The following is a 23,073-nucleotide window of genomic DNA, read 5'->3' as shown; positions in this document are numbered from 1 at the left end:
TGGAATGATTGTATTTCTTGGCAGGAGAAAGAAAAAGTGGGAGGGAAAGGGAAAAACTGCTGGTGAGGATAGGTGCCATGGTGCCTTTCCCTTTTCAGGAGGCATTTTCTCCTTTAACTTGCTCATGATGAAAAACTGAGTCAAGGGTTTCCCCTCAAGTACCTACGTCCTGCATCTGATTTACTGAACCACTCTTATTTAAGTAGTCCTGAAATTCTGGGGGTTTCTCCGTCTCAACCTGCTTCTGATGAAGACATAGAACTGTTTCCATTTCCTGTTTAAGTATATAGATAGGCTAAAGGATTTAATAAAAAAATTTCACTAGAAACTGAGCAACCAGATAAGTGACAGAATGCAAACTGGTGTTTGCATATGGGCACTTATGCAAGCAATAGAAGGCAAAGTGTTCCAAGATTTTATTAATTTTGACACGGAAATAAAATACTGCAGCATTGTACCTTTTTTTTTTTTTTTTTTGAAGCCACATAGGAGGAGGGCTTGCTTGTCTAAAGAGTGAAGATAAAGCAAGAATTATAGAATTTATGGATGCTAAAGTAGCTTTCCCAAACAACAAAAAACATGAAACCAAATTACCCTGTCTATCTCTGGTTGAACTTCAGGGATAATGTTGAGGGAAGAGACAAAAAAAATCCCACTCCCCAGCAAATTTGCAGATGATGTGAAACTGAGGAGAAGGCTTGATAAACTGGAGGGAAAGGCTGCCACTTCAAGGGGTCTTGACAGGCTGGAAAAATGGAAACTCAAAAAAGTCCCCCACTTATGCGGCCCAAAGGAGGGAAGGCAAATGATGGGGGTCCCATTCCTGCCTTCAACTACCAACTGAGTAGGTACAGACACAGCAGAGCCAGATTCTTCTCACAGGTGAAGAATGAGAAAAGGGTGAGAAGCTACAGACACAAGCTGCAACAAGGGAAATTACGACCAAACATTAAAAAAAAAAAAATCTCAATTATCTAACAAGAGTGATCACACACTGGGGAAGGAACCAGTGAAGCTGTAAATCTCCATCCATCCCTGAAGAAGGTCAGAGCTTGACCAGACCTGGCCCAATCTGAATGTTGGGAGGACATTGCAATAATCACTACACTTCTGATCAGGCTCTTCCTGGGAACAGGAGGAGCCAGCAAGGACAACAACCTGCAGCAGGCAGAGGAGGAGGATGCAACCGAAGCCTTGGCACCTGCCCTGAGCTTACCAGAGAAAGGTAAACATTACTGTTATGAAAGCCATGCTTCTGTGGAATTTGCATTTGTGCTCCTCTGGAGCTTGCCAACACTATGAGTTTGCGGATGTTGATTTCAGTTCTGGGCAGTCTGCTGCCCCAAGCTGCTTTCCCAGGAACACCAGTGCTCATTAACATCATCCTAACACCTGGGCAGCAATCACCCTCTACACGGTCATGTGCACAGCCCGTAACACCCACACCTTTGCAGATTTGGGCTGCTGCTCTTGGCTCTTCTCTAACACTCCCCAAAAACTATCCCAGAACAGACACCACTTGTGAGATCTCAGGGCAGCATCACCAAACCCAGTGAGCCACTTGAACAGCAATTTGTAACAATTCAAGGAGCTTTTTTTGGGGGTAATACAGAGATGCAGTCAGAAATCTGCTGGCTTATGGGAGCAGCTGGAACGTTTGTACCAATTCCCTACCTTTGTATGGTCTCTTTTTCCCAACACTCACAGGCACATATGGGCAGGCTCCCTGAAGAATTGAAACAAGTGTGGGCAGCTGCAGAATCCTGTGTACTTTATTCTGTGGGTGCAAAATACTCATAAAATAATACAACTTTTGGAGCTTCATAACTGCAACAACTTGCATTTTTATCTGGAAGGATGCTGGAAACAACTTTGTAAAAACAGTGGATTAAGTGCTGTAAAAGTTTCCCTCTTTTTCACACGTATACTAAGTAAAAGCCAGTTATTTCAGAATTTTGCAGCGGGTATTAGAAGAGAAGTATCTTTTAATGACTGTGAATCTGAATAACGGAGCTGTGAACTGAAAAGTGCTAGTTTAGGAATCACCACTGGGACAGGATAGGCTCAGAGGAGAAAATCACAAGCTTCATTGAGCCCAAACGACCTCTCTGTGCTCTGAAGGTGCACATCCAAGCAGAGTTTGTTAAGCCCCAGCACGGATCAAGGAGACCTGCTCAGATGATTCAGCACCATTGTGCAAGCTCAAACAATCCCCGCCCCCAACACAAGGGGATATTTACATTCCTGTTTACACATCAGTAGCCTGGCAATATAGGAAAGAACAAGTGCTTCAGGTAGACAATGATTCATAGAATTTTGGTTTATTATGACTACTGGAAAATATGTGAACTGTGAGAGCTTTCTTGATACAATCTTAATTACAACAAGTTTGATTTCTGCACTTAAGGATGATGTCAGGATTTAATCCTAAGTAAAGCCATCCAAACCACTTTGGTAATTACAAACACCCAGGGATTACAAGCAGTTCCCTTGTGCTGATTTGGCAGAGGTGAAAGCCTTCTGTTGCAGAACACAAAACCTCTTTTTTTTTACATGGAGTAGAACATTTCAAAGATTTAAACCCATGACTATTTTATGTTAATCACATTAAACAAGGACAATGATTTAATCTCAAAATAAATTCATGTTCAGAATTATTATGGCAAGATAGAAGAGGAAAGGTGAGGAGTGAAAAGAACAATAATGTCCCAATTCAGCTAGACTGACATTGTTATCTCTTTGCTGGGAGCTGAAAGAGGTGAGCATTGTGAAAACTGCTGGCTTTGCTGCCTTCTAATGCTGACTAACCCACTCTCTTCTATTTATTAAGCAGAAAACACTACAACAAAGACTTGAAGAAGCACTCAATGTATTTCAACACAGCCATAAAACCAATCCCAAAACCCCATGGATTCTGAGTCAGCAGAAGTCCCCTAATATTCTGGGGCACAGAGTCAAACCCATGCTTGAGTCTCCCACTCTGAACAATATGGGAAAAACAAGACTGAACTAATAAAAAAATCCATCAAACTCGAAACCACTTCCTCCTCTGTTCAAATTTTAGTCCCAGCTGTTAAAATTCCCAACCTCATCTTGCAAAAATTAACACTAATTAATTAAGGATCACTTTTCCACCACTGAAATTTGGCACACTGTGTCGTAACTTTTCCTCATTCAGACAATGCTTCCTCACTGAATGTTGATGACCAGGTGAACCAGGACCAAAAACCTGTTGTAGAAACCAATGTATTTTCTCCATGATTCAATCAACATTAACATGATAGTCATAGCCATGCATGGCCACTGAATATTCCCTGGCAAAAAGTATTTTTGTCATTAAAATGCATTAAAAATTGCATTCACACAATTCAACTCTTAAAGAAACACCCTGCTCTAGTTCTAAAATAAGCATCATCAAGTCAGCATGAATACCTCTAAACAAATGAACAACTATTTCCCTGCGCAACCTGAAACCAATAATGTCACTGAAACTGCCTTCCCTTGTTTTCTTTCTCTTTTTTTCTTGGTCTCCTCTTGCTTTCTCTTTTAGAGAGTATGTTTAAGAAAGTGGTAGAACAAAAAAAAGTCACAAAGACCTCTGAGTTGAAAAGGGAAAAAAGCAGGAAAGTTACAAGACCATGTGATTTGAGGCTTTTAAATGTCCACGTCCTTATCTTTTTTGCTTTATATAAACTATGATAGAATTCAGAATGAAAAATTAAGAATCATGCAGGTAACGAGGAAGCATATTAAGAAAGTTATGCACACACATACACACACATATATATACATATGGTAAAAGAGACAAACAAAACCTACAAGTAAATGTTGAATATTTGTTTAAAGTAGACTCTTTTTACAGAAAAAAATGTTAGCTCGTGCAATACATTGGATAAATGTTGGATTTAAGTTCTTTTCTTGAAGAAAAGAAAAGATATTGAGATAAAACTCCTTTAGTGGGGTTTTGCTTACTACATATTGCCCCCTAGCAGAAGGATCCTCCTTCAGCACATCCTCACCCAGTTCTCTACTGCCTGTATCTCCCAAATTCCAAGTCAGAGGTTAATCCTAAGAAGAAAAAAACGTCATCCTCACAAGTGACTCTCCTATCTCTTCCCCTTTTCTTTCCCCCACCTCCTGATATGCTCCAAGGCTGTCAGATTTGGAGGCCAAAGCCCTGGCAGGGCAAGGAGAGGCAAGCGCCGGGCAGGCTCAGAGCATCAGCCCAGCCCAGCCAGGCTCGTTCTGACCCGCGGGTCATCCCTGCGGCCCGAGGAGCCGTGCCCGGAATGCCAGCCAGCAGGCTGGAATGCCAGCGAGGATACCCGCTGCTGGCAGGGAGGGCAGTTCTTTTTTTGGGATGCTGACACCTGTTTACGAGGCACTGGCCCCAGACCAACAGAGCTGCCCTGCTCTCCCAGTAACACCCGCACACATCCCGAACTTCTGTTCTGCTCAAAGTCCTGACATCAGGCACTGATCAGCTCCGCATCAGGGACATTTTGATGGAAATTCTCCCTTGCCCCTCCAGCTGTGAGCAGCCAGATGTTGCCCTGAGCTGTGCTGCTGGTGGAGGGGCAGCAGGTTTCCCTGCTACCACTGACAGACCTGGCAGGAAAAGGGAGCCCACCTCCCCTGGGGCAAACTTGATGTTGATACCTCCTGCCCATCCTTTCAGGGATGTTGATACCTCCTGTCCATCCTTTCAGAGATGCAGGCATGTTGATACCTCCCGCCCTTCCATCTGCAGAAAGGTGAACCATGCCTCCTTCATCTTCTCTAAGTAGGATACTTTGGAACTTGCCCATCTCCTTTGCTTTTCCATTTATTTAAAAACTTGTAGCCTACATCTGTGCTGGTTATTACCTTAATGAATCAAGCATGATGTTATGACCCAGTCCATTAAAAAAAAAAAAAAAAAAAAGTTCAAACAGTGAAATAAATCCTGGGTTTCATGGACAGTTTCCTTTGCAGAGGAAAAATACTTCCAAAGCAGAATGACCTTGGTGTGCCTGATGCTGACAACCCACACTGAAGGGCAGAGCCCATTCAGACACTTTGTGTCCAGTGCTTGGGAGTCACACAGATGGAAAAACTTCAGCTCCTGGCAGGATTGTTTGGATGATCAGCTGGCTTAGCTCTGTTCCTCACTACTGAGAATGGTGGGGCTCTGGAGTGGGGCTGCAGCTTTCCTGGAAGGCTGTCTGCAGCTTTAAAGTTATTGATCTACTATTATCAGCAACATATTCAAAGCAGATTAGAAGGACACACAGCTATGACATCATTTTTTAATTTATGCCTGTCTATTTTTGTTTTTAAATATTTATTTACCCCATTTGCAGGATGCAGTCCTGGGCTTGAACACACGTCTGATCTGACACAAGCCTTGTGAAATGTAAAAACAAAGAGCAAAACAACCTAAAACCTCTAAAGATAATGAACATTTTAATTGAAATGGCATTTTCAACAGCACGTAAATGACCAGAAAATACAAATTCTACCATAACACTACTGCCTGGTTCTCTAGACCCTGTCAAATCTCACATTTTATGAAAAACACATAAAGCCATGTCCCATCCCAAGACAAGTTTCACTTTTTTCTCCCCAACTACCAACAACTATTTAATGGTCTATTAAGTAAATCTGTTTTCAGATATATTTCTAATACACCTAAGTTAAGCACTCTTCTTCTGCCAGGCACCAGAAAAATATTATTTGCTTCTGTTGCTATTGCACGAAGATCAGCACTAAAACTATGCTCAAGGTTATGGTGAAAACAAAACCAGATATGGGAGAGCCACTGAATCCATGTTTTGTGAATCCTCTCACCAGAGTCTAAATATAAAAGATATCTAGATACATTTAAAATATGATGTATATTTTCCTTTACCGGGCTGTAACAAAAGGCTCTTTATACCAAACATATGGAAATGAGGATCCAAAACTTACCAGTTTTACTCTAAAATCTCAGTCATGGACTACAGCCTGGGGCTGAGGCCATGGCACATGTGCTGACTGTCACAGGTGCTCTTTATCCCTCAGGTTTCCCATTTAAAGTCCTAATCTTGAGACATTTGCACTGGTGTTTACATTTCCATGCAAAGCCATGAGGACGTTTGGGCTGCATAAACCTAGTCATGGATGCCTTGGAAGGCTTTGCTCACCTGATAAAGAGGGTTTGGGCCACAGGCACTGCATTCAGGAGTTGCTTTTCCACATTTGAGCTGAGAGAGGCAGCCACTGGGGTTTACAGGGCAGAGCTCCACCTTATTTATATAGATTTTTTGGGTGTGCCCAGGCAGGCGGAGCTGATGTGGAAGGGTGATGCAGGTGGGAGATATCCAGCTGAGATCCCGGCTCTGAGATCCCAGCTTCCAACCAGCAGTTGGAATAATCTCTCTCCCTGATCAAGGGAATGCAAATCAGAGATGGGAAAAGCTCCATTAACTCCTGTCTATCCATGGGAATGCCATTCCCTGTGTTCCCCAGTCCTAAGGAACCAAGCTGGGGCACACCAGAGGCAGAAGCACTAAGAAGTGTTGATGCAAGCAGGCACTCTGCTCCTTGGTTTTTAGAAAAGAGCTGAGATCTGGGAGGATGTCATGTCCCAGCCAGGCAGCTCTCCCCATGCCAGGGGATGCTGCAGGAACACAGGACACTCCTGCTTAGGATTCCCAGAGTGGCAGAATTCTTGGAGCAGAAAGCTGATCAGCAAAGACAGCTTCCTTTTGTGGCCAGCAAGGGGAAGGAGTGGGCCAGTGCCTTTGTAAGGGTTCTTGACAGCCCCCAGGTGAAAGGCACACTTGGAATAGTTGAGGATGGACATTCTTTGCAGTTTGGCTCAGCAAGGAAGGACAGCAGGGCTGAGCCAGGCTCACCAATATTTATTATCTAATACATCTACCTATCAAAGGAGCAGTCAAGATCCAGTCTAAGTATAAACAGCTGCCCTGTAGGTTTTGTAACAGGGGACAGGCTTACTAATAAAGCTGGATTATCCAAAGGTGCACCGGTCAATCCACATTTCCTGCCCAAAACAAAGAAGAGGCAATTGCCATGAAATTGCTGTCACCTGCACAATGGAAAGAAGCAGAGCGTGGAGGGCTCTGTGGTTGCTGCAGGTGCTCACAGGCAGCTGGGCCAAAATCTCTGTCCAAATATCTCAGTTTCATTCTTAACTTGTTCCTGTTTGTTCTGCAGCAGCACTTTTCCAAAAGGAGCTCAGAATCCATCCCAAAGGTGTGGATCTTAAAGAGGCAGATTTCTACATCAGGGTGTGGGTGCTAACACTGCTCCCCCCCAAAAACAAACAACAAACCCAAGGAGTTCATATCACAAGAACCTAAGAGAGACCTATTTTGAAAGACGATTGTGCTCAACCTGTACATAAACAAGGACATCTTGGCAAACTCAAAGGAATGGCCTAAAAAAAAAAAAAAAAGAAAGACCTTAAAGACTTTTTTTTTATAATTATGATGACCATGTAAACCACTAATGGAAACAGAAATAATAAAGGGCAACTCTAGTCCAGTATTTTATTTCCAAAAGTGTGAGATAGGATGCTCCTGTTTTGCCATCTTTCTGTTCATTGTTCTTTGAGAATTCATTTCCAGAAAGAGCATCACCAGACAATCACAAGCATCACCAGAGGGGCATCTTTCTTCCCATGACAAACCCTCAGCACTCTCTCCTCACTACTAGAAATTAATCCTCCTCCACTGAGGAAACACCTCTGAGCACCACAAAAATATGGCCCAAACAGAAATTATAGATTTTCAAACAGCATATCTTTTCTGTAGCCAAATCTTCTTTAAATTCCCAAACTGCAGCTGTTCCAGCATGAAAGAGCCCAAAATTCATCACAGGCACGTGGTCAGTGATGGGCTGCCCAAAGATATTTTGGGTAAGAAAGGAAAGAGCAGCTCCTTTCAAGAGCAAGCATTAGACCTCAACGCAGAGAGAAAGAGAGAAAACATGATTTGTTTTCATATTTCCTGAGAAAGACATTGAGGACATAACCTTGTTATTTATGCAGGGTCAAGGCTTCATCCTAGAATTTAGGAAAGGAATTTATTTTCCCCTAAAGTGTGATTAAGTTTTTGAGCCTAAGACAAGTTTTGATTGTGGGTTTTTTATGTTTTGGTTAGCAGCATAATATTTCACTTTCTGTCTTCTCTTTTTTTTTCTTTTTTTTTTGAAAAAGGAAAATGTGCTGTTCATTTATCTGGTAAATGTTTATCCATTCTGTGTTAAAAACCCCTAAACAAAAGAATAAAATGGAATTAAACTTTAATATATTGCTTATCTTCAAGCACTGAAACACTTAGAAAAACAATACTCTGCATGAATAAAAAAGCCCTGTGTTTTACCAATATGTTTAGGAAAGGAATTGTTTTGGATACACTAAAGGACAGTATCTGGTATTCCATAAACTTGTTCAAAATATGCTGTAAATGGCTATTTACAAACTTGATTGCTTTTTAATAGCACATACTCTATGCTGGTGGGTTTGTTAAACCAATTTACAAAACACATTTTTGTCAGCTAGTCTCATGAACAGTCTCTACAATTTTAGGTTTGGGGGTTTTTAATATTCAAGCTCTTTGGAAATTATCTTGAAGTGGTTGCTTTTAAACATGCAATAAATGTATTGCTGACGGAGAGAAAGGAAAGTTCTGACTTGCAGTAATGATGTCAGTATAGGTACTTTTAAGGAAGAGAGCACGACTAGCTTAATAAAAACAAAGGTATTGTAGTTCTGATTGATTTCAAATCTGACTGAGATAACAATGCTAGCAACATCCTTGGCCCATTTGCTTTTCTGACCTTTTGGATGTCTGTGCCCTGTAGCAGTTGCTGGTTTTTATTATGACATTGCACAGTTTTTATTATGATACTGTATTTTTTGTGTTTGAAGGACAAACAATATTTAAAATATTTGAACCACTTGCAGAGGGTGAAAAAAAGATGTTTGATGGGGTAAATTTTTGTTTTCATGCTGCCAGACTCCAGCCTAATTTAGGATCAAGGCACCTTTCCAGGAGGGTAAGGATGGACAGAGGGGTGGGCACCTCACCGCAGCATCTCCCTGAGCCAACACACACTTGTGATGTTTCTGTATCTACTTGTTTTCTATGTCTGATTTCAACACAATTTTTTATTTTGGTGAAATTAACCCTTCTTCCCTGAAAACTCTCATCTCTTAACTGTATTCCTTCAGGAAATATTTATAACTCAGATCAACAGTTTGAGTTCTTTATGCCTTTTCTCCTTGCAGGCTGGTTTTTGCCTGTCCTTGGGACCAGAGACAGGCAGGACAGCAAATGCCACCACAGCTCACCTCCAGGCAGTCCAACAAGATCCTGCAAGGGAACTTCAGAGCACAAAGCCAAGTCTTCTTGATAAACACCCCACAGTGGTACAGCACAAAACTGTGTTTTGTGAAAGGCTGGATGCTAAAATGGTACTGAAAACTGGAGCAAGTGTAAATGTAGGAATGAGCTGACTCTGCCCAAAGCTTTTGGAATGCCGGCTCTCATCAGAGAAAATACCTACAGACCCAGGTTGTCACCCTGAACATGATGCTCCAGTGGGAAAGACATCATCACACTCACTCCAGCCATGTAACAATTCCCAGAGCCTCCATCGGGACCTCCCTAGGCTACAAAACATCGAGTGCTTTCTCTGCTAATCTTTACACTTACTAATCAGCCATCAGGCTCTTAGAAAGGACTCAGCCCACCTTTTAAACAAGCCAGACCTTTAAGAAGCCAGGCAGCAAAAATCAGCCATTTGCAGAAAAATCTGTGTCTGAAATGCTAGTTTTCATGGTAAAACAAAGTCTTGCTGTTTTGACAGAAAGGCACACTTCTCACTGATCGAGAGTCTTTTGAGCACCTATATCCTGTTTGGCTTCTCTCCTTTATGCCTATTTATTTGGGAAATTCATGGTGCGATTCCCAGAGGATCGGATGCTGTATCACTTATACACGTCAATAAACAATCTGGAGCACTGTTTAAATATGGAAACACTTTGTAGCAGCACAACCAAAGGCACTGGCTGTGCTGCTGCTATGCCTGAAGGAAAAAAGGGGGGGGGGGGGGAAGGGATCTTTTGGTGAAGACAGCCATTTATCTTTCATTAATCCACCAACACCACTGGGGCACAGCTGGAAGATTTACAAATTCTGCCCATCCTGCCCTTGAGCTGGAGGCTCTTCTGGTTTGGGTAAGGATATAATTGGTTGCACCATTTACTATTCTCTCCTTAATTTTTAGATGCCAAAACGGAATCTGTTTCTGCTGACATCCCACTGTCTGGGTTTTGGGAAACACTTGGTGTTGAGAACTTCCAGCCACCACTGGTAGTAGAGGAGCTCTCAGAGCAGAGCTGCAGAAAGCAGCATCCAACCAACTGGAAGCCAACACCTTAAGGTGAAACTGCACACCCAGTGCCTGTGCACCCTGTGCCCAAACACAGCACGGCTCCTCCCTTTCAAGGAACACCCACAAAAATATCTTTCTCATGACTGTAGAGCCTCAACAAGCCCGTCAGAGCTCCCAGCACTGTGTGAAGTGTTCTGCTCAAAGACAGGCTGCTCCTAATCTTCTCCAGAGCTGTCACCTGCCAGCACCTTCTGGCATTGCAGGTGCCTCAGGATTCCTTCATTCTGTGGCAGTAGAACTGTCCCTCTGTGAGAAACAGCTCAGAAAAAGGAAAATAGAATTACTACTTATGGTATGTCCAGCGAAGATGAACGAGCAACAGCAGCTTTTTTCTGGGATATTGCCTGCAGCACGCATCACCCGCTGTGTCAGACACAGGAACTCAAATTTAAACAGATGCAAAATGACAGAGGGGGTTGTGGCAGTGATGGAGGGAGGAGCTTCTCTTCCTAGGACACAATAAAAGAACTAAAAATCTACCCCCTCATTACCCACTTTCCCCATCCTACACTGGATAGTCAAGAAGACAAAGGGTAATGAAGGACAAATAAAGTGCACAAGTGATTAATTAACATTTAAAACACTCAAAAGCAGTCATTAGAGATGAGGTTCAAAGCAAAGGTTCATGCCAAGGCAATAGTGGCAAAATAAACCCCAAACCAATAAAAAACTGGCAAAAAAAAACAACCAACCAACCAAAAAAAACCACCACAAAACAAAACAAAACAAAACAAAACAAAACAAAACAAAACAAAACAAAACAAAACAAAACAAAAAAAACCCAACCACCAACTATTTTTGTAACGGTACTTGAGAAATTTATGAATGGCATTCTGTGATGTGGTTGCCCGAAATAGCAAAGATTTGGACATGGTGACCCCAGGAGTTCCTGAGAACAGCTGGCACAGAGGCCACGCGTGAACAGAGGGTTTCCCACTGTTCCCTCTCCTCTCTTGTCAGGATGGGCTTTTCCCTCTGAGTTACAAACAAAATTCAGCATCAGCATAAGGCACCTCACACTAGGACAAGGGTGATAAATATTGCCCCAAAACCAACAACTCTATCCAGAAACCCAAAGGGAAATTTGCAAACCCCACTGGCCAGATGCCTCTCTTTGTCTACTTTCTTCCAAGACATATTTCCCTGGATTTCTTTTCATTTTTGTTGCTTTAGGCTATATGCTACACATTTTTCTTGTGAAAAGATCCTTGAAACAGGCTAAAGTACTCCAGGTCAGGCTTTTCCAGCCCTGAGCAGCATTACTGCATGTTCCCTACACAGAGATATTGTGGATTTATGTTTAGTTTATGAGTCCTAAACCCTTCTCTGAGGAACTACCATTTAACTGGCTAATTATCCCTGCCCAGATGCAGGATTTTGCACTTGTCTGGTTCTCATCTCCAGCCCTGGGAGCACATCCTTTTCCAGGAAGATAAGCAACAAGTCTGCTTTAACAGTGCAAGATTTAAGGCTGCTGGTACCAGATCCAAACCTCCACAGACACAAAAAGCTGAAGGGGGAGGCACTGACTTCACTGGTTCAAGTTTCAAGAAAGTTTTGGTGGGTGAATCTGTCATCAGCAAGCTTTATTTTCAATCTATTATCAACTGTCCTGCCATGTCCAGCCTAAAGTTGGCATACAGGAACAGAGCTGCCATTAACCCCACTGGGTGCTTTTTTTTTTTGAGGAATTTGATGGAAATACAAACCATGTGTGACCGTACTCGAAGCAAATTAAACCAGTACTTTTGAGTGGCCTGACACTACACAGATCCAATACCTAAAACTGTGGAATCGGGGCAGAAGTTTGGGTTTTACACAGTAAAACTTAGGAGGAGTAAACCTGGAGGAGATTCTTCTCTGTAAACATGAGAGCACATCTGACATGGAGATCAAAAGGAGAACTTACACTAATTATACCAAAAAACAATCAGTGCTCCAGAACAGATAATAATGAGAAATGAACACTGCAGGAAACTTTGATGTACTTCTTAGATAACTGTGGTACTTTAAAATTGGATGCAGTTCAAACATTTAAAACATGTCAGTCTGAGATCTACATTTCAGATTGAGAATGTGTTGATGCACAAGCAGATTTTAAAATAAACACACGGTGGAGCAGAACACAAACATGGATTAAAATAAAAAAAGAAACAAACCCAAACCCCTGCTCTTCAGTTAAATCTCCCCTGTTGAAGAGGCTTTAAAACCACTTCTCCTTCACACAAGCTAAACCCAAATGCCAAATTTTACTGAAATCATTGTTAACAGTCCCGTCTGCAGCCTGGATTGGCTGGGGTGCCTGTTGACTCAGTGCGATTTGATTCACAGGCACAGAGTAGGTCACACTGCCAGCTCCTGCCCCCACCAGCAGGCACAACACTAAGGGCAAAACGTGTCAGTCCTGATGGAGAACACAAACCTGGGGATATTTCAGCAGGCCGTTTGTCTTGCTGATGCTAATGAAGATTTCTCAGGATAGGTAGGTCTGGTTCATTACTGACTAAGCTGTGGGACCAAGCGGAAAAGGTGCTCCCAAAAGCATCAGTAGTGATAGGAAAGCAAAAGGACGGAAATTTGGAGACTTTCAACCTTCTCTAAACATACTTCCTTATGCTCCTGTTTAGCAGTAAAATATTTTCCTGTAACACCCTTCACCAGAAAGTCACCTAAAACAAAATAAAGAACTAAAAAGACAGCTAAAGGCACAACTAAAAAGACAGGTAAAGTTTTTCTAAAACTGCAGCTGAATGAAATATGTGAAGACAAAAACCACCACAGGGCGGGAAAGAATCATTCCAACATCACCATCAATCCATCCATTTACACAAGAAGAAATGTCCGTGTGATACACTTCATTTTCACTCTGCAGCCAAGCCATGGGAAGTGGATTTCCCCAGTATCATGATGTGACTTTTGCTGGGCATCAAAAAACACACGATAATCTTCAAAATATGATGAAAATTCAGAAATGCTATTAACAACAAAAAGTGTTTCCCCCCCACGTTTCCTATTTACGTTTCCTGTGCTCTGAAGTTTAAAATTCCTATGAGAGTCCCATCTGAGGGCATGGAGAACACAACTGGAAGAGGTCCATGAGCTCCACAAAAAATTAACATAAATTTTTAGAGCACTCTCTCTATATAAACTACAAGACAGCACATGCTGCCAGGACTGCCCTTCAGCAACAATATGTGCCAGCACCTATTGGACTGTTAATGAAATTGGCCATTAAATTTAAACACTTTGGAGGATGGAGAAGAGCCTGTGGCTCGCTGGTTTTAATTATTTTGCTGAAGAGGGGCTAAGAGTGTGTGTGACAACTCCAGGGATGAGCAGAGCACATGGCAACAGCCTTGGACGAAGCTACTCATGTTCCCTGTTACATCCATACCCCAGGAAGGACAGCTTTTCAAATTTAAGCAAATTAACCAGTGGTCCTCATTAACGTGGCCACCCTTAAGGACATTTGACCCAGGGCACAGAGTGGGGCATCAAAGGGGACACGGGGCGCTCTCAGTTGCAAGCATGCATGGGCTTGCTGCCACCAGAATGTCCTGACACGTGTCCATCATGTCATTTTCAAAACAGCTGCTGCCCATGGGCGCTGTTGGAGTGTTTAATTACATGGAATAAGCACTGAGGGCCCAATGCTGCTCCAGCTCCCACGCTGGGCCACCAGCAGGGCCACCATGCTGGGCTCCTCTCACCCCAGGTGACAGAGCACAGCTGTCACCTGCAGGGTGGCTCCTTCCAGGTGCCCACACCATTTATTTCCTGCTGGAGTCCATCCCCTGGAGCGCATCTGGAGCCAACCAAACACGCAGCACATGAAATCTGAACATGCACCATCACAAACATTGGTTTCCTTTCCTTAAGAGGCAAAGGAAACAGCTCTCATTTTATTTTCAGGGTGCAACAGCAGCCAGCACCAAGGAAAACAGGCAGAAATACTTCTCTAAAGCCCTTTTCACAAACATTTGCCATCTGCGTGCTGGATGATGGACTGTGTTCACACACTGTGTGATTCCAGGAGCAAATTTAAGGGATTTCACATTTCTGAAGCAGTAGGGAGTCAAATATTTTTGCAGCCCATATTTCTTTCAATCAATTACTGCCTACTGGTTACAGAAATATTAGAAATCTGACAGGTCATAATTCTTAAGGTCCAAATTCATTATTTGAACACATAAATCTGCTGAGACAACATTCACCTTCTCCTCTACCCTAAAAAAAGGATTCCTGGAGCCCACAAAGCAAACTCCCAGGCAGCAAGCTCTGTTCACATGGAAATGTTATAGAGGAGAAACAATATCAGAGTGCCCCCTATGTTTATAATTATAGCTTTAATAACGTTCCACCTCCTTTCTAATTTTTCCTCCAGGTTCCATTTTTGGCCTGTTCTCAGTGACAGCCTCTCACAGGCATTTCCAAACTACAACACATACTTTGGTGAACTATCAGTTTCACTTGCTCCACACTGATTTTTACTTGATGGCAGCATTTATTTTTTCCTGGTGGAGCTATGAGTTATTCCCTCATAAAGAATAAAGCATTTAAGAGATAAGTGCTCTCAGAAAGATTTAGCGAGTTTTAATCATCCAGGTACACACCCATCTGTTCCCTTTTATCTGGAGTTTTGGATGAGTTAAAGTTTTACAGGGATAGAGGAAGGAATGACAGGATTGAAGTTTCAAGGTATATGATTGTAGAGTAAATTAGGGTGGAATGAAACAGCACTACCATGTCCAAGGAAAGGTAAAGGCTGCATGAAGCAGACTCAACCAATAAGTGATTGATCAAGTGCTGAAGCAAGAGAATGCTGAGGATGGGGCAAGATCTCCTAATGAGCTAAAGCAGGTATTGCTCTAAGGTCCCTGCTCCTGAAACCACACACAATGGAAAGCAAAGCACTTTGTTGATGTAAGGGCACAGAAATGCTGCAGTTATAACCCTCATGGGGCAAGTTCATCATTTTACTGTATAAATTCAGTGAAGCAAGGTGGGTCTTTTCCCCTTTTTTCCACAGAATTTCTTCACCCTATCTCACACTGCTGTGCATCACCACTAAAATACAGAAAATGCAAAGTGAAACCCATGTTCACACAAATTTTGACAAACCCTCACTGCAAGACACCAGCTGGAGCAGAGCATGCTGGATTCAGAACACACTTTGGCTCACGTTTTACAAAACCAGCCTCTCAAGCCACACTTTACCAACCAGTGTGGAACCCAGAAGTTATGAATATGAAAGGAAACTCTTCAGGGCTAGGTTGGTTATCCTCCCTCTGTCTGGGTCAGACTCCTTGCTCCCTCCTCAGACGTGCCTGGAGGCAGCCTGGAGATCCAGCCTGTAGGAATGCACCGGTTTCCCACAGCGAATTTCTGTGCCCTCCAAACAGGGTGAGTAAATAGTCCCTAAATAAAAATTATCTCTGGATCATGCCACAGATGTAAAACAAATCAGGCTGTGTAAGACGAGAAGCTGGAAAAGAGAGATCACCCAGATTTGCCCTCTTTCAACAGCTTTTAAAACAGATCCTTTTCCCCCCCAGGTGCAGCTTCTCTGGACTACCCAGATGCTCCCACATGGATCCCAAGAGGACTCTTACATTCCTGGGCACAGCATGTGGCAGAGGAATGGGAGCAGGGGGCACATCTCCTACATCCAAGGAACTGACACTCCAACAGCATTGAGCTGCTCTCTGCATCCCTTTCTTCCTTTCCAAATATAACCAGCTACTTACTCCATATCCCCAGACTTCACAAATAGCTGGGGCACTATTGCTATTTTTTAATGAAAAAAAGAAAGTATCAGGGAAAAAAAAAAAAAAAAGGAAGGAAAAAAAGAGAAAGAAACCAAGAAAGAAAAAGAACAGACACAAAATTAAACAATCTACCCTAAAATAAACTCTGTGGTATTATCTGTCTCTTGTCAAAAAGTTATTAGGGAATAAAAGTGACAGACTGTCTTCTAAGATACATCCCATGACCAAGTGACACACCCAAAACTTGTCAAAGACTTCCCTCTGTTGATGTGTCTGCTTATCATTAGTGCCCACACGTGTTACATTACTGTATACTCTTGGAGGGTGGAAGCTCTTGATTTATTTCTTGCAGGGAAAGAACACTTCTTTCCCCCACCTGATTTCACCCTTCTGATGTGACAGGTCTTTGTCTGCTCCTCACATAAACCAGAGAACTCCTCAACTAAAACCAGACTCCATGTAATTATTTTCCCTTAAAAAGAAAGTAAATAAAACTGGCAAATATGAACAAAACTGGAACTGATCTATCAAATAACTGTAAACAAATTTTCCTCCAGTGCACATTCTTCACATTGAGGAATTACTACTGGTCAGTATTAAAACCAGAAAAATGATGTGGTGCTTTGGTGAAAGAAGGGATGCAACAACTCATGGGTAAACGAGCTGGTGCCTCAGCCCAGACAGCAATTAGCTTTTTGGAACTCGGTGTCTGGTGTCCAGCCCTGCATGTAGGGCCCCTACAGAACATCTCACATCAGAACTGGAACACCAGGCTTGGCCAGCTCCACTTGAAAACTGGGCTTTGACCACAGCTTTGATGTGGCTGTGCACTGGGTATGCTCCCATGAAGTTTTAATTCTTGTTAAAACTGCGGGAAGGCGGAGCAAGGACACCAGGAGGGCTCAGGAGAAAAGTGCTGCCGTGGGGGCAATCTGGAAAGGGTTTCCTCTGCAGTGTAGCCAAAAACATTCAGAGGGATTTTAAAACTGTTTGCAGATGAATATCTGTACTTTTTTTCTGAGAAGAAACTTTAAATGAAAATTAAACTGAGCAAATAAAGCAAGCTAGAGCTATTGAAATAGAAAGTGTAGGGATCATGGGAAGGGGAAAAGAGCAAGAGAAATGCTTCACACTGGAAGGTGCACTCAGGAGGGCAAGTACACAAGAGTTTGAGTCTGAGCAAGAGCAAACTGTGTGTCAGAAACCAGTCTACACCACATCAGCTGGACAGATGGAGAGAGAGATCTTACCTGTTAACATTGCTAAGACCAGATTCAGTAAAAATATTAATTTTGTTTCTTCATTATCTCTTCTTGAGGAGCAATTGAAACTCTCTTTTCCACACCATGAATATCTATTTTTATTTGCTTTTGTCTCAATGCAACCTGAGTGATGTCACGGTAGCCCAACAACAGCAAAATGATTCTTTCCCAATGCTGTGAGGAATCCATAGGCCAGGGTACCAGAATTCCCTGCCTTCCTGGACTGTTCCTCGGAGCATCCCAACACCAACACAGCACTGCTTCATGGGATTCTTGCACCCAGTGGTATTGAGTCAACCAGAAAAGTTCCTTCAGACATGAAGAAAAATCCCCAGCCTTCCCAGAAGGAAGTGCAGGGGGCAGTTCAAAGCTGAACCCTAAGAAAACCCTGGTCACAGAGGGTTTTGCCTTTTAATATGGTTTAGATTACAATCCTATCTGTCTCCACAGCTTTGATGAAAGTCTTGTTTTCCATGTCAACTGAAAGCAATGAACTAAAACAAAGAACTTGACACATGTACATGTCTCCAATGTACAAACAACTGGCTGTTTCCATAGAAGAACCAGAGAACAAACTGAAATAACTCTAAAAAAATAATGGTCAGCTCAAGTGAGTGCAGAACTGGAGGGGCAAAACTGATCAGTTTTACCCAAACACCAATACTGATTTCATCTCTTACTTCATCTCTTGTTCATCCAGGACACATTGCAGGACTCACCTCTTACTCAGTAGAGCATTGGCAGAATTAATTATTGAGCATTTAATAAAATCAAACAGTGAATGAACATAGCCTGGAGTACGAGTTCATGGAAAACACAAAGCAAACCCAACATCATCGACCAAATTTTTGTGGTTGAATCCAAACCTCTTATCTGTACTCACTGGAACCATTCTGGCCTGGGCTGCACACAAACTTGTTTTGTACACCAGAGTCAAACACAGTTCAACAAAGCAGAAAATCAACAGAAACACCATTTGGAAGCTGGATATTATGAATAACTCTTGTGAGATTTTAATACCATCAGACTCTAGATTTTGCCCTGATTTGGGAATAAACTGATATTCTGAACCCCATCTTACAAATCCCACAAGACCAAACTCAACCTTGCTTCCACTGGGCACCACTATCAGCAAAAAGTGACTGATCAATAATCAGTGGCACTGTAAGTTGAAGCAAGAAATAGTACCGGCAAAGGCTTTGGATCTGAGCTGAAAACCCATTTAGTTAAGAATATTTTATTGTGGAAAAGCACATGGAAATAGAAAATAAGTTAAAATGATAAAGAGACCTGAATAGAAAACCCATGGTTATAAATGGAACAGTCATTGTGAGCAGACAGTTCTGTACATCCACATCTGTTCCAGTTCAAAGCAGTTCATGTGAACCAGGGCAAGGAACTATTTTTTCCTTCAGTGCTGCAAACCTATCTGCAGTCTGGCCAGGGCACAGGGTAGGAAGAGGGAGAAACCACCATCACTGTCTCAATCCAAGTTTCAATGAGATGGAGCTGCCACCAACATCTCTTCTTGCCTTTCCCTATTTTCCCTCCCATATCAAAACACTTAGAAGAGAACAGCAACATTTGCAAACACTTGTGGCAATTAAAGCTGTTTGTTTTTGCTAAAACCAAGCTTAACAAAAGCTCTGTTTTTGTTCCTCTGCTCACAGATAGTTTCTGTTTCACAACTGTCCCTTCTGGGGCCACTTTGATGATAACGTGGGAAAAACAGGCAGAACAGTTAAACAGGGAAATAAATATGTAAAAATAACGGAGCTGCTCCAGGACTCATTCAGGTTCCAGAAAAGCTCAGATTTCCTGCCTGTGGATAGCTGAAACATTTTATCTACCCAGTTTGGTCTTTGTTTCTCTAATATCCTCTTTTCTCCTTCCATTGAATCTTTTTTTTTTTTTTTTTTTTTTTTTTTTTTTTTTTTTTTTTTTTAAAGTAACAAAGTAACAAAGAAAGCAGTGGCAAGAAAAATGTGGTGTGAAGAAACAGAAAGAGCCCTCAAAAAAGGGTGAAAGCTGGAATTAGCTCCCTGTTTTGCTCCATACTTCAGAGGAAAGACATTCCCCTCTAATAATCTGGTCATGAAAAGTATTTATCTACCTCCTTACATTATTAAATGACTACACACATACAATCCGTGGGATTTAAAAGCTTTTTTTTTGTTGTTTTAACATCAGATCGTTCACATTGAGGTTGAAATATGTTTATAGAGTCCCTGACTTAATTTGCCACAGGAAAAACATGAAACTTCCCGCAAACAACTCTGCTCCTGACGGAAAACCCGCTCAAGTCAGTCAATACTGAGTAATTGCTGGACTGAAATCAATCACAAGCTCCCAGGAACTGCTTCAACTGGGTTTTGCTTTAAAGATTTAGTGCTGTGACAGATGAGGAGCTGAAATCTTCAGCTACCATTAGACATGGTTTCCAAACTGGATGGCACAGCCTCCACTGGAGCAGAGCTCGTGAGAAGCTCCCCAAAAGGCAGAGATCTTCACTTCAGCTAAAGAATCCTTAAAACCCCTCGCACAGATGCACAGTGAATAAGGGGCAGGGCTGGGCAGTTAAATGCTGCTCATGCCAGGTGGAGAAAGCGCTGTGGAGGGTGGGAAGCTGCTGCAGATTTCCCTCAGACACAGAGGCATGGAAGCTGTTGGGGCACACGGGAGGGTCTCCTGCTCAGCTGCCCACTTGCCACCAAAATCAGGGCTATTTGTACACTTAAGTGCTTCTCTGGATGAGGGCCAGAGGGCACAGGGAATCACAGGACACAGCCCCCAGGAGCTATTCTGAGAAAATGTACTGAAGAGGGAGAAAAAGGAAAGCTTTCATTAATTTATATTATCAAGACAACAAATATCTTATTTTGGAAATGATAATCTGGTTCTTTTAACTGAGAGTTTCTTAGCAAGATGCTACAAAGAGAAGCTTTAAAAATTAAATTATTTCATCTGCCATTTAGGAACTACTAGCTTTAAAAGGCTTAGATTTGATTTCTATGCCTCTGGTATGTAACAATGTTTAAAATCTAAACCAAAACCTGTTTCTGCTATTCCTCTGGTAATTAGTAGATGGTCTCTGGTTTTCATTAGCCAACTATTCATTTATATTGTTAGATGGGCTCAAATGGTTAAGATTAATCAAAAATACTTTATCACAACACACAAAAGACAAGTCATTATGGCACTATAAGAACAGAGCACAATTTCTCTTGCAGCCAATGACTTGTCATTATTTTCAGCGTGTTTGAGAAGGCAAATTCATTCTCAAAAGAAAATGATCAGCTGCAAATTTACAAAATAAGCTATTTATTTTTTTCAGTGTGATGGCACTCCTCAGTCCCCTACAAAGTAAGCAGCAGAGTGAATAAGCATGGCCTGATAGTTCAAACTCCATTTCTGAAGTAAGGAGCACCTCAAACAGTTTTACCCTGTTTGATCTGGGCCAGACACAGAGCACTCTGCTTCTTCCTCACCTACACAGTTCACAGGGTCTTACCGGGGACAAATGTTCTCTTCTCTCAGCTGGATCCATTTCAAGTGAACTAAAATGACAGTTCTTGTTCTCTGTTGCCTGTCAAACCCATAAATTCAACGTATTCATTCTTGTCATATGCCAGAAATTCTGCAACTTGAATGCAATGCAGATGGAGTGATGGGCTCTCACAATGTCTCCCTAAAGTTTGTGAAGTCCTCCAAGATCTGTGGATACAGAAATACCTTCTAAAGCATATACAAAAGGGCTGGGACATGATTTTGGCGTTCAGCCTCTTAACCTGGGAGTTAAAGGAGGATCTCCTGTGTATCCTTGAGTACAATTGTTCAGAAACAGGATCTGTTCCTGTTTCAAGAGCCCAAACATCATCTAACACCTCAGGGCACATGAAGTCAAATATTTCTCCAAAATGACTGAATGTGAAATCCGTAGCATAGGAAGAGTTGTCTCTGTTAGCTGAAGTGTGTCCTGGCAACGTACCTCAAGCTGCTCTCTCGTGCCTTTAGCTGGCCTCAGCTTTCTGGCAAATGGATTATTGACAGCAATAAAGATTCAAAGATGAAATAACATTTCAAATCTATGTCCCTGTCAATGTCAATGCTATACCCTTAAAGGCAAATTGTGGGAGCCTGCAAACAAAACCCTGCTAATACAGTGCTGATACCCAAAACCCCAGAAACCTTGAAATGAAAGTTAAGGACTACTCAATTCACACCCTCTGTACAATCAGTTATGCTGATTTTAAAAAAATGGAGTATATGGACACTCACTCTTCATTATTCTGTTTGCCACTAAAAGAGGTACTCCCAAGATATATCCTGGCAAAGGAAATGGTGCTCAGCATGTTTTAACTTAGATTAATCACCATTTTTAATGAGTGAACAAAATTACAGCATCTTCTGCTACTGTTGTACAGAGGCAGCCTTAAATTTCACCCAAAGGAGACCTCTACCTAAAATTCCTGATAACAGTAATTTATTTTCAGATCTGTTTGATTCAAATTTATGGTTGGCTGGGGGCAGAAGCATGATGAATTGACTGTATGCCCTAGGAGAATAAATTTGTGAACATACATTGCTTGAGCTGATTAAAGAAAAGCAAGTGTCGCTTTGGATGTTGGTCTGATGAACCTTAGGAATAGTGTGAGAGGAATAATTGACCGGAATCTCACTTTTATTACTTCAGTGATCAATTAACCTTAAGAATTCCACTGCTAATGATTTTATTTTAACTCTTTACACAAATCTGCAAGGTCTTACCACATTGGAGGCAGATGCAGAAAGCAGCTTTCCCCTACATGCTGCCCATGCCATGTGAGACCCCTGAGGCACAACCCCAGAGCCAGCCCTTTCCCTCACTGACCCCGGAGCTGCAACTCCTACACCTGGCGAAAATCCTGGAAAAAGCCTGGCTCCACATCCTTACTTTGTGACTCAGGCTCATTTCTGTTTATACTCTTGTGAGCTGAAGAATGATGATGACTAGTAGCTATATAGATAAATAAAGTGTATTAAGTCACAGGAAGTAAAAAGGGAAAACCATTAATTTATTTTTAGTAACCTGTTCTTGCCATTCATCAGAAGAAGAACATCCAAAAGTTTGCAGTGAGATACAAGCATCTGGATGGGGTTTGCTGACCACATACCAGCATTCAGACTACTCACAGAGAAGCATTTGCCTTCTTTAGACCAGTCCCAGACTCCGTGCCAGGAACACAGGATACAGACAATAACGGAGTCATTTCCACTAGCAGGAAAGGGTGCTGTCATCACACAGGCTGCAGTTGCTTGGTCTCCCCCTTCCAGTGGTCCTGCAGTAGATTCCTCCCTACAGATGCACCTTGGCACCAGCTGGTACATCACAAACTAGGAAATGAACAGGAAAAGTGTGTGCTGCCTACACACCTTCCATCAGCAGTGCCCACACCAGCTCAAACACCAGGAAAAACGTGCTCAAGTCCAGATTGCCTTCTCTAAATGGACAGCCCAAGTCCTGCATCCTGGCTTGGGCAATCCCCAGATACAGAGAATGGACTGAGAGCAGCCCTGAGGAGGAGGACTCGGGGTTGCTGGCTGAAGAGAAGCTCAAC

At 42.2% G+C, this 23,073-nt stretch overlaps 1 protein-coding gene across 1 annotated transcript in view; it reads right to left on the bottom strand.

Moving 5' to 3' along the window:
* ANO1 (anoctamin 1) overlaps window positions 1-23,073 on the bottom strand; it is a 71,266-nt gene that overhangs the window by 41,378 nt on the left and 6,815 nt on the right. The gene's annotated exons all lie outside the window — the stretch shown is intronic.

This window comes from Vidua chalybeata, chromosome 6, assembly GCF_026979565.1.
Source record: "Vidua chalybeata isolate OUT-0048 chromosome 6, bVidCha1 merged haplotype, whole genome shotgun sequence".
Taxonomy (NCBI): domain Eukaryota; kingdom Metazoa; phylum Chordata; class Aves; order Passeriformes; family Viduidae; genus Vidua; species Vidua chalybeata.
The sequence above is the reverse complement of the archived record's forward strand: the minus strand, read 5'-3'. Positions and strand labels throughout refer to the sequence as shown.